Source organism: Mus pahari, chromosome 1, assembly GCF_900095145.1.
Source record: "Mus pahari chromosome 1, PAHARI_EIJ_v1.1, whole genome shotgun sequence".
Lineage (NCBI taxonomy): Eukaryota > Metazoa > Chordata > Mammalia > Rodentia > Muridae > Mus > Mus pahari.
In genome coordinates, this window is record NC_034590.1 from 71,083,162 (window position 1) to 71,096,139 (window position 12,978).

The 12,978-nt window shown below is 38.1% G+C and overlaps 1 protein-coding gene across 1 annotated transcript in view; it reads left to right on the plus strand.

Annotated features, from left to right (window-relative positions):
• Pgm2l1 (phosphoglucomutase 2 like 1) overlaps positions 1–12,978 on the plus strand; it is a 44,620-nt gene that overhangs the window by 10,248 nt on the left and 21,394 nt on the right. The window lies entirely within an intron of this gene.

A 12,978-nucleotide genomic window follows, 5' to 3' on the forward strand; every position in this document is an offset into this window, starting at 1 on the left:
CTTCCTTCCTTCTTCCCTCCCTCCCTCCCTCCTCCCTCTTTCTTTTTTCTCTTTCTTTCTTTCTTTCTTTCTTTCTTTCTTTCTTTCTTTCTTTCTTTCTTTTCTTTCTTTCTCTTCCTTTCTTCCTTCCTTTATTTCTTTCTTTCTTTTTTGCATTATCTATTTTTTTCTGAGATGGCTCCTCTTTTCTTTGTCATTGAGCAATACTATAAACTGCATTAATATCTTGTGTGCTAACACTAAGACTTGAATATCTCAGTGTTGGGCACTCTTGATTATCTTTGCTTTTAGTTATCACTTAATTATAGACTATATTGTTGCCAGTCAGCTGAGGGTTCCTTTGGTTAAAATGGGAATCATGAACAGGCAAAGTATAATTTCCTTAGTGCCAGCAGCTCTGAGCAAGAGTGCTGCTACTCTTGGATTATTTGCTCTCAGGATTTTAACTTTTAGACTCTACTACTAGCCCAGAACCCAACAGTTGGTGCTGTAACCTTGAATTTAGTGCATTGGCATCTCATGTCCTAGTGCTTAGCTCTTTGACAGCCAGAGCTAGGAACTGTGCAGCTTTCTACAGCTTTTCTAGTGTTTAAGTCTTTAAGTTCTCCAGGCTTGGCTCTTTACAGTCCTTGATCTTCTGCAGTCTCAGCTCTTTCCAGTACCTTCTAGCTGTTGCTCTTGGGTATGTCTGGGACTGAAAGCCCAGGAGTTGTCTGTTTTTCCTATTACAAGCTCAGTCTGCAGATTGCAAGGGGGTAACGCCAGTCAGGTGAGGCTTTACTGGGGCCAGAGTTGAAGTACCAGGATGTGATTAGACGAGAGGTGTTTCAGGCTGCTCAGAGGAGAATGAGAAGAACATTGCTTATACAGACATACATTACCTGCTGTGCATGTGTGCATGCATTACCTGCTATGGGGGCGCTTGGGAGGTATTTCTTCCAGACCAGACTTAGAACATCTGGGAGGAGGTGGGTGGCTATAGGTAAAATTATGTACAGCAATTGTAGAAACTTACCTGAAGTTATCATGGCTGAAAGAAAGTTTCCTTAAAAAAAAAAAAAAAAAAAAAAAAAAATAAAAATTCAAAAAAAAAAAAAAAAAAAAAAAAAAAAGCTTCTGTTAGGTAGTTTACATGACACTATCAGTTGGTCCTGCCATTGGAATGAAGTCTTCTTCAGATGTTGGTGGCAGGATGGGAGTCTCCCTGAGCAGCCTTGACGTTTTTAGAACTGCTGAACCTGGTCATTGTGGTGCATGTCTGTAATCCCAGCATTTAGGAGATGGGGGCATGAAGATCATGAGTTAACAGTTATCTTCAACTATATAGCAAGTTTGAGACTAGGCTGAGCTAATCAGATACATAGTGGTGTTTACTTGGCCTTACAGGAAGCCATGACTTTTTATTTTATGCTATTTAAAGTTCTTTTTGCTAAAATACAGAAATGTGATTAGCTTTTATTGACCATATTTTCAGAAGCCCAACACTAATTCCAAAATTTCTGGTTTTGTATGTAGGACAAATCATTTCATCTTAAAAATATGCTATTTTTAGAGTAATATATTGCTGCGTGCCCCCCACCTCCATCCCGCAGAGGTGGGGCAAAGACAACACTTACTCCAAGGCAGGGTTTGAGCAGCTTCCATAGCTTCCCGCTGCAGCTTCCTTTATTCTCTCTACAGCTCACCTCAGCTCTCTACAGCAGTTCAACTTCCTCTCTCTCTGCTTCTCAGCTTCTTTCTCCCTCAGCTTCTCCTACTTTATTCTGGGATCGCCCAATTTATCCCCTTCCACCCTCTGCGCTCGTCTCTCATCACTCATCATCCAATCAGCATTCAGCATGCTCTATACACAAGCCATGCACGCAGACAGGGTGGGTGTTGATAGGCCAGTGACTCAATATCATGCTGAATGATGCTATACGTCAGGCAGGCAGCACATAATCACTCAGGTGCGCATAATCAGGTTTTTGGTAATCAAGCAGGGAGTCTCCGGGCTTGGCAGTGAACCAGGGTGCTGTTTTGGCTCACAAGGCCGCAGCCACGGCCACACCCGCTTCCCACAATATATTTTTGTGTCTTTTTGTTTTTCTTGCTTTATACCTTAACTAGGGGTGATTTTTCTTTTTGTTTTTTTTTTCTTTTCTATTTTTAATTATAGCCATTCATTATAGAACCAGGAAGTCCCTTTCTCTTCTTTGTTGTCTAAGATATATACATATATAATATATGCACATATTCAAAACCATATGTTTAAATTAACTTGGCTTCAGATTTACTGTGATCTGGTATTATGTTATGAGAAATACATCTGTTTTTGTTCCTGGTTCTTAGTACAGTGTTCCTAAAACCTTTGGAATTTCCTGAGTTATTGAAGTGTCCTTTGTTATTCATAACATCCCCTTTTGATCACATCTGAGTTTATGATTAGGTGGAGCTCCTGGACAGCCTTAGAATAGGCTGGTCACCAGAATGACCTGTGAACCTTTTTGCCTTTCACTGACTGCTGACCTCTGGTTAAGGAAGGTCGGGGAACTAGAAATTGGGCTCTGCAACAACTCTTGAATCACTGAATCCAAAGTGCTAGGAGGAGTACTAGCTAGAGAGCACTGCCCCATCCTCCTCCCCGCACTTCTTGCCTTACTCATCTCTTCCATTTGGTTGTTCCTGAGTTGCATTCTTATAATAATCTGGTAAACTATTCTCTTGAGTTTTGTAAGGCATTCTAGAAGATTTGAATATGAGGAGCTGACCAGTGAGAACTCCTTTAATGGTTCTATTATCCTTTGTTTACAATTTGCACTTGCATTCCAAAATGAGGACAGTACTGTGGAATAAATGTTGGGGTCCGGGAATTACCTCACAAACCATATGAGCACTGACCAGATCCATGGTCCAGACTTCAGAACTGACTCTGAATTAAGATCCTACAGGGTTTTAAAGCCCCAAATCCATAAACATCTGTGTCAAGTTATTTCACCAATCAGGATTTAGGGATATATATTTCCTTAGGAACATGTCTTTGTTGTACAATTATCCTGCTCCCACTGGTTGGGATATTCCAACTGTGGCCGGTGACTTGCCTTGTCTAATATTCATGTTCTAACTTGCCTACTAAGATGGGACTTGTCTAACATTCATGTCTTAACTTGCCAACCAGGTTGTCTGTTACCCACATACATGTCTCTTTCTGCAAAGTAGGATGTCAGTTCCTAAGGAGGTCTTGGGAGCTTAAAGTTTACTAGATCACTACTCAAAATGGAAGTCTTATTCCAAATAGTTTCTTATATTGGTGCAGGTGTTTCAATTATGTTGGGGTCCATCCCAGGGGCAGCTTATAAAGGCAACTATCACACAAGCCCATACACAGGTACAGGAAGTGCTGTTAGTGGTTGATTTGGGTCCAAGCTTATTGTGGGTAACTAGACAAAATAGTTCTATTGATTTCTGTTATGATTGGTTTCCAAGGGCACAGAACATAATAGAATATGTAATCAATCTTGGCATTAGAAAGTTTCCTAGTAATAGCAGAAACATTTGAGAAAGTTTCCTTATAATGGCAGACTAGTCAGGTAACAGTTACCGAGGCCTTAACATATTTTTGTAGGCCTTAATGTTTTACTTAAGCCTTAACATTCCATCTAGGCCTTAATATTTTACCTAGGTCCTAACACTAAACCCTTTAATCTTTCAGATCTGATATGATGCTGAAGACATAGGGGCAGAATTAAGTAAAGTCATAAATACTCAGTTTATATCCTGAGAAGTGGAGAATGATTGATATTCGGAAAGACACTGTTGGAACTTTAGGGCAAAAGCTCTGGCAGTCCCAACAAACTAGACTTTTACCTGTCCTAGTTCACCAAGATTTAACCAATTTATGTTGTCTTAGTCACTTTTTTATTGCTGTGTTAAACACCATGGCCAAAGTAACTTAGAAAATGTTTAGTTTGGGTTTACATGGTTAAATTCATTGACATTAATGGTGGGAAGTATGGCATCAGGCAGGCATGGCTGGAGCAGTAGGTGAGAGCTTACTACATAACCAGAGAAAGACACACTAGGAATGGTATGGGCTTTGAAACCTCAAAAACTTGCCCCCAGTGACACACCTCCTACTACAATGCCACACCTAATCCTTTGCACAGAGTTCCATTAGCTGGGACCAAGTTTTCAAACAGATGAGCCACCATACAAAAGGAACAAATAAAATCAAGGTACTAATAGTCCTAGGTTTAATTAGGGGAATAATTATGTTTAAGGAAAAAATAAGCATAATGAAGCAGTCTGGTCAAAGTGTTGCCCTGCTGATTATTGTCTAATACTTTGGAACAAAAGCAGCTTTTAAATGCTTGTTATAAAACCACATATTTGGTGTCAGAAGAAAAAAAAATCCCACAAACATTTTTACATAATGATTTTATTTTTTGTTATGATCATTAGATCATATTTTAGTTTTTATACAAGTTGTGAATTGCCTCAAGTATATAGCTAATTTCATAATACTGTTATAAAACCCATTATTTAATTAAGAAACTTAGCAAACACATGATTGTTTCTAGATTTTTATCCCCTGTGTTTAAGAAATAGTTAAAACTGTACTTTTCTTTTTTAATTAACTATAGTTAAAGATCTGAGATCCTATGAGTGACCCTACCTGAGTATAGAAATTTCAAAAGTAGTGACTACCTTGAACCCTATAATATCATTTCTGTAATGCACACTTTCATGATAGAGCTTAGTGAACACTCTGCTATTTTTTTGCAGACAGGTCTAAGTGTTCTTCTACAAAGGGAAGCTTTATTTCAATATGATGTGACTTAGTAGTACTCATTTGAATATTGGAGGCCTTTCATTCTTATGACAGTACCTGCAATCATCAGCAATTTTTTGTTTGTTTGTTTGTTTTTCGAGACAGGGTTTGTCTGTAGAGTCCTGGATGTCCTGGAACTCACTCTGTAGACCAGGCTGGCCTCAAACTCAGAAATTCGCCTGCCTCAGCCTTGGTACAAGTGCTGGGATTAAAAGCGTGCGCCACCACCGCACTGCTCCACCAGCATTTTTAAAAAGTTAAAAAAAAAAAAAAGTTATTGTAGTGTAATGCCTAGAACACTATCCAATACTAAATACTCTTCAAATGTTGACAATACAGACTAGCTCAGAAAACTAGACACTGGAGGTGTCTCTGGACTTTATTCCAGGGAATCTCTTTAGAAAGCCTGATACAAACTGAGATCTTGTTTCACTTAGGGCTGAATATTCTGCATTCTTCTCTGTACTTGGGCCAATTGTAGGTATCTGTTAATCACTGTCTAGAAAATAGACAATAGAAATTTTCTTAGATGAGAGTCGGGAGTGAGTTGCATTGATCCATTAGAAGCTGACTTACTACTATCTCCATTTAGCAGAATAATACCATAGTAGGTTCTCCCTTAGGACCTAGCCATAGGTTCTTGTCCCAGTAATGGTGCCAAGTATGGGTTTGATCTTGTGGAGTGGGCCTTCAATCCAACCAGAAAGTGATTGGTCACTCCTTTGATGTTCTTGCCACTATTCCACCAGTGGGCATGTCTTGCATACCAGTCATTATTATCGGTCTCAGGGTGTTCATAGCTGGGAGACTGATGGTTATTTTTCTCCTTTAGTACCTTCTATCACTGAAAATTAACCAATAGAGATGAAGCTTCCTTGTCAATACCAGCTTTATTTCTCCATATTTTATGACTCAAATATGTCTTCAGCAATAAAGTCCATAAATAAAATCAAGGATTATGGAGTAAACAAGAGCAGTGATAATCTATAATGTTTGAAGGGGAAGTCTATGGGACCTCAGTAGCCAACAACTCTAAAAGGAGTAACCTATTCCCGGCACTGAACTTTAAAATGATTATAAATAGGGAAAAAATAAATCTAGAGTCTAGTACTACTACTTAAGAATGATAGTTCAGCCGGGCGTGGTGGCGCACGCCTTTAATCCCAGCACTTGGGAGGCAGAGGCAGGCGGATTTCTGAGTTCGAGGCCAGCCTGGTCTACAAAGTGAGTTCCAGGACAGCCAGGGCTATACAGAGAAACCCTGTCTCGAAAAACCAAAACTAAAAACAAAACAAAAAAAAAGAATGATAGTTCAAAGGACTACCATATGACTACTTATGGATTCAGTGTCAGCACTAAATGGACTAAATCCCATGTCTGAGTCATTTGAGTGGCCTGAAAGTTAGGCTAAAATCAGCTTAGATTGCTGTTGATTTCAGGGACCCAAGAAAAGAGAAGATATATATATATATATATCTTGAAAGTTGCAGCTTTCAAAAATAGCTAGGTTCATTTACTTCCTTCATCTCACATTCTTTGTCTTTCTGCATGACTTGGACATGGCTCAGTTGAAAGTCACAATCTGTGATCCCTCTCCCAGAATTTGGAGGGGTCTTTGTCACAACCTCAGGAAATGGCAGGAGCAGGGGAAATAAGCTGATTGTGCAGGGCTAGGCCAGGAAAAGTGGCAGACCTGCTCCCTGGCTAGCTTCCTCTTAGGATATTTTCCCTTAGAACCCAGCATGGGTCCTAGCTAACAGCTATCATCACTGTCAGATATGTGACAGACAAGACTGGAGTTTATTCCAACAAGCAGATCTTTGAGTCTTTCAACAGAGGCCTCAGACACTTCCTGTCTACAGAAACTGTGGAGGATAGTAAGTAGTTATTGATTTTGGCCTTAAAGTTGGAATGATTTATTATCCAGCCATAGTAAATTCATCCTTCTTCCTTAACTCTGCTCTTAAAAACTCTTAAAATTAAATCATGAAGCCATTTTCACCTACAAATTAAAATCAGATGAAAGTGGTATCTTAATTGTATTTTCTGAGTTATTGTGAAGAGCTAGTCTAGTAAGGAAAGAGTAGCTGGTGTGCTGAGTTGGCTGTCATTTCAAACTCTGTAAATCTAATACTGAAATCATTATGTTTCTACTCCCAGCTTGTCCCCCATCCCCTCCAACATTCAGTTCACACTCACTTTTCACTTATCAGGTCAGACCTTGCCTCCTTCAGATCCCTTTTATCAGTTCATCCTAGCTTTAAAACTTAGTCCAAATACTGATCTGTCACCCAGAGCCCATGCGTACTCTGTGGGAACGGCCCTTTTGCTTATCTTTCCACCTTGCTACCTATCTGTAAGATCCTCTTCCTACCAATAGTATCTTCTAAGTGGGGCACATAGTATGTGCTTGGTAAATAGGTATATTCATTTAGTTAGTTTTAATTATTTTACTGTTGTATGTGTACGAGTGTTTTGCCTACGTTTGTCTGTGTACTATGATCATGCCTAAGTGTCCAAGAAGGCCAGAAGATATCTTATCCCCTGGAACTGGAGTTATTATGAGCTACCATGTGCATGCTAGAATTGAACCTGGATCCTCGGCAAAAGCAGCCGAAGTGCTCTTAGCCACTAAGCCATCTCTCCAACTGGATTCTTGCTTTTATACTGCTAGAGATCAAAGCTGGGGCCTGTGCGCTAAGCTAGCACTGTGCCAGTATGCTACATCTCCAGGAAGGCTTTAAAATACAACAATGGACATTTTTTGTTTTTTGTTTTTTGGGGTTTTTATTTGTTTGTTTGTTTGTTTTTTCGAGACAGGGTTTCTCTGTGTAGCCCTGGCTGTCCTGGCATTCACTCTGTAGACCAGGCTGGCCTCGAACTCAGAAATCCGCCTGCTTCTGCCTCCTGGGTACTAGGATTAAAGGCGCACCACCACTGCCTGGCTAACAATGGACATTTTTAACTTTTCACACTAATCTTTCCCTATCCAATATTATACTTAAGGGGTAACAAAGTTATATTTTAAAACTTACTTTCCAGTTGTGGTCTAGTTAACATTTTCATTTCTTGGATTTTATTTTTCCCAGAAAAATGATTTTATTAAAGTAAATTTTGTTTTATATGATGAGAATAGCCATAAAGCTTTTTATCTAGGCCAATTTAATGCTAATTTGAGTAAAAAAATTTAAAGACGGGGAAATTAAATTTAGAATTAAACACAGTTTGTTTTTTTTTTTTTACTTGGAGAAACACTCCTTTAACATGATTATATTTTGGGCCATTTCTCTGAGAATCCTGAGTATGGACCTGGCCATTGTCTATCTTCCTGGCCAGTATTTAATAAAGCTTACTTCAATTGGGAAGAACATGATTATATTTTGAAGCTAGTAACCAGTCATCTGACTGGATCCCCTGCTCTGCTCCAGGACTCTGGAAATGGATCTCCAAGCTGGCTGACCCCCAGAAGTAAATGTCAGCTGGGTCCACCCATCAGGTTTTCAGACTGCAGTTTCCTATTTCAACTTCTCTTTAGACATAAACTTGAAAAAAATCTTTATTATTTTATTAACCTGGTATTTGTTGTTCAAACACAATCTCTGAGATATTTAAGAACAACATTTAAAGTTTTGTAATTTTAGAAATACTGAATTGTAGAAGAGTTCGTACATAGACACCCTTTAGTGAATAACAATTTCAGGAATTGGGATTGTTAATTAATACCATTTTCTTTAATATCTTTTCTACTAATACAGTGCATGGTTCAGATTGTTCACAAGCTGTTAGGTCTAATATTCATATATTCTTAAGTAGATTCAAGTTGCATAGGAATTACAAAATAGGCATTATATTAATTACTTTTCTCATTGCTGTGGCCAAATACCTGACAAGTAGCAACTTAAGGAAGACCTTTTTTATTGGCTTACAGTTTGAGGAGAACACTCCTCGTGGCAGAAAAGGCGTAGCAGCGGGTGAAGGAGGTGTATGAGTATACTGCATCCACAATCAGGAATCAGGGGGCGGGGCGGGGAGGGAGTGAGAGGGAGAGAGAAAGGGGAGAGAGAGAAAAGGAGAGGGAGAGAGGGAGAAAGAGAGAGGGAGAGGGGGAGAGAGGAGAGCAGAGGAGAAGAGGGAGAGGGAGAGAGAACGGGAGCGAGAGTGCAAGCTGGTGCTCAGCTTTTTATAACCTCAACTCATGGATGCTGCAGTGTACATTTGGGATAGGTCTTTGCTCAAGTAAGCCATCTGGAAGCACCTTCATATGTACGTCCAGAGGTGTGTTTCCATAGGGCTTCTAAGTTCAGTCAGTCTTGCAGTAAGTATTATCTCAGGTATAGAAAAAGATTTACAGGTAAACCCATTGACAAACTTGGTTACTTTTATTTAAAGTACTTTTATATGCATTTATAAGCAATAAGCAATTACACATAAGCAATGCAAAAGGACCTAATTATAAGCATAATAGGTTCAGAAAAGCTTAGACAAGTCCAATATGATTTTTCATATATAAGTGATATAAATACCTTCATTTGTTGGCAGAGTTGGGATGATTTGGTGTAGTATATAGCTTTCTTCATATCTGTGAAAGGTTGTAAGAAGTTGAGTGTTAAACATTTCTATGTATTCAGAGTATCTTGGGGAAGCCATTTTCTTCAGTGGTGTAGACACTGGGAAGGTGCACATGCTTCAGCAAACAAATCCTCACTCATGTACCTGTAAGGAGCCCCAGTGAAACTCATAGAGTCACCAACAATAAATTAAAAATGTAAGTACAGATATGAAAGTAGAAGACAGGGCTAAAGAATCAGCGAGAGTAGGAAAGAGTAATGGGGAGGAGGAAGACAATATGATTGAAATCTGTACATGCATGAAAATGTTATAATGATGTCTTATATATAATGTGTGCTAATAAAAACACTTAAAAACCAATGCTGATACTAAAAGATCTCTTTCTTCATATTTGCATTTGGACTTAAAGGTTCTATGAGTGTTATGTAAGTAGTTAATTCCTTTTCTTCATTTTAGCCATGTAGAGATGCAACAGTCGAGCTGGGCATGGTGATGCACGCCTTTAACCCCAGCCATTGGGAGGCAGAGGCAGTTGGAGCTCTGTGAGTTCCAACTAATCACCAGGCCAATCAGAGCTACATAATGAGACCCTGTTGCAAAATAAAGTAAATAACCAGGAAACCTCCCCTGCTTCCTGAGGATGTACCAGTTTAACAGTTGCCAGGAGGGAAAGCCTTAGTGGGCTGCTAGAAGTTGCCCATCCTCTTACAAACATTCCAAGTTAAATGCACTGACTTGCCAAGCTGGGCGTGGATGGAATCATTTCTTCTGTCTACCATTGCTCTCCTTACCTGGGATCAGAACAGAAATAGACTTCTCAGGCAGGGATGTAATAAGAGCAGTTTGTGAGATGAAAAAGAATTCATATAAACTCACAATAGACTCACCCATTATGAATATAAAACTAGTAGTTATAATAAATGGTAGGTTCTATGTACATGAAATATCCAGACACTATTAGAGCTATAAAACATAAATGTCACCTTTTTACCTTAGTTTCCACTCCTGGTATTTCCTTTAGGGATAACCAGTATTTTTAGGTTTTCTTTTTTTTTGCATGAAATATTTCTGCATGGTATACATGTATGCTCCTTTTATACTAATATCTGAGATATACATGGAAATTGTGTTTTAAAATAATTTACCTATATTACTTTAGGTCCTCGTTACTGTTTATTGATATCACGATTACTTAAAGATTTTTAGCAACAAAATACAACTTTAATTTCGTTATCTGAAAAATAGAAGCTATGTATAGCTACATAGCTTTTTAAGTCTTTTTCCAAGTTTATAACACCATGTAATTTAATTAATAAATTAGTTTAATTATCTAGCTAATAGGTAACTAAATAATATATAACTAAATATAATAGATAAGTAATAGAGACATGAATTTAAAGTAGACCTCAAATGTCTGTTGCTATAATCATTTTTTTGCTATAAACTTTTTTCCATACAGGTTTATTGTGTTAAATGTATCATGATTCTTCAGTTTTATTTTTCTCAAACTTAATAGCTTTTTAAGAAATAGGACTTAAGTTAGTACTGTAGCTGAGATTTGTAAGTTTAGGTCCTACTCTCATTTCTGTGCAGTTTAACATTAGGAAGTATATTCAGTCAGCTCATAGTTACTGGTGGATCATTTGTATATTTATGTAGCTGTACCAAAAAGGATGCTGTCTCACTATACCCAGAGTTGAATTGTTTTTACACATTATTAAACTTCTCAGTGCAGTTGTTTTGTACTTAGAACCAGACCAAATGTTCAACCAAATATGTTTATCTGCTGCCTAGCTAGCTCAGTGCTCTTGGGTCCTTCGGTGAATCTTTTTTTTTTTTTAAAGACAGGGTTTCTCTGTGTAGTCCTGGCTGTCCTGGAACTCACTCTGTAGACCAGGCTGGCCTTGAATTCAGAAATTTGCCTGCCTCTGCCTCCCAAGTGCTGGGATTAAAGACGTGCGCCACCACCACCCGACATGAATCTCTTTCTTCATCTGTGTGATAGTTATAATAATGCTACCAGCCTTATTAATAATAATGAATGCAGCAGTGAACATTCTGGTGTTAATAATTGTGTAAAGTGAAAGTATTGTTTCAACACAAAAATCCATGGGTCAAAAGCATATGTTATCTAAAATTTGATGTTTTGCTACTGTTACTCTAAAAAGACCATCCCAATTTACAGTCTCACTAACTTGAAGTCAGTACTTATCCTCTGTGCATAGAGAGAGGCCATTCGGCTTTTGCTCTAATCTCCTGACAGTTTCCAAGTCATTTTGCTTCTTTCTAATCTGATGATATCTTTAACTTTGGGATAGTTCATCAATAGCTTAGATATTCTTTTATTTAGATTTTTCTCCTAATAGCTATTCATATTTTTATGTATAGATGTTAGTATATGCCATTTACAAAACAGAAAATGCTTGAATCTAGGTTTTACACATACACACCCTTCAGTGTTAAACAGATTAAAATCTCACAGCCAGTTAAGCTGTGCTTGAACTCACTACATGAGAGCCTGTCTCAAAAAGTAAAAAAAATTCAGTTAATAGAATTGCCACATCTTATTAGTTTGCCCACAAACTCTAGTTACTGTAGTTTCTACTATAACCAGAAACTGTTTGGTTTAAATTATGTATTGATAATGTTTTTATGTGGAAGTACAAGGTTTTCCTATCATTGAATACCTTGCGGGTGCCTTGGTTTTTAATGCTGAGCACTAATTAACATTTTATAACCCATCAATGCAGAAAATGTAAATACTACAGGCTCAACTCATAGTAACTTTGACAAGAGAAGGTGTGGTTCATTTTGGATTTTTTTTTTTAAAGATTTATTTTATTTATTATATGTAAGTACACTGTAGCTGTCTTCAGACACTCCAGAAGAGGGAGTAAGATCTCATTAAGGATGGTTGTGAGCCACCATGTGGTTGCTGGGATTTGAACTCTGCACCTTTGGAAGAGCAGTCGGGTGCTCTTACCCGCTGAGCCATCTCACCAGCCCCCATTTTGGATTTTTAAATACTTAGTCCTCCCATAGGGTGCCTTGGTTTGTAATGCTGAGCACTAATTAACATTTTATAACCTATCAATGCAAAAAATGTAAACATTACAGGTTCAACTCATAGTAACTTTGACAAGAGAAGGTGTGGTTCATTTTGGATTTTTAAATACTTAGTCCTCCCATAAAAAATATTAGAAAATTCCATTTAGGCTTTCCCATAATTTTATTTCAATTTTAAATCTGCTTGTATTTTTGTTTGTTTGCTTGTTTATTTCCTCATGCTAGGGATTGAGTCCAGGGCCCTGCACATGCTAAAATTCTACATATGGATGTTGGCATGCCTTGTCTCTCAAGTCATGTTTGCATTTTAATGAAAATCTAACATGACAGACTTGACACCTAAAATCTCATTATGGTCAGATGAGTGGAATGTGGTTTTGAAAGACTAGTAAGGGTTTTGTTTGTGTGTTTGTTATTTTGTTAGTTTATTTCTAGGGTTTTTTTTTTCTTGGTTTTTTGAGACAGGGTTTCTCTGTATAGCCCTGGCTGTCCTGGAACTCCTGCTTGTGGACGTTGTACATCGTGGTGCGGAG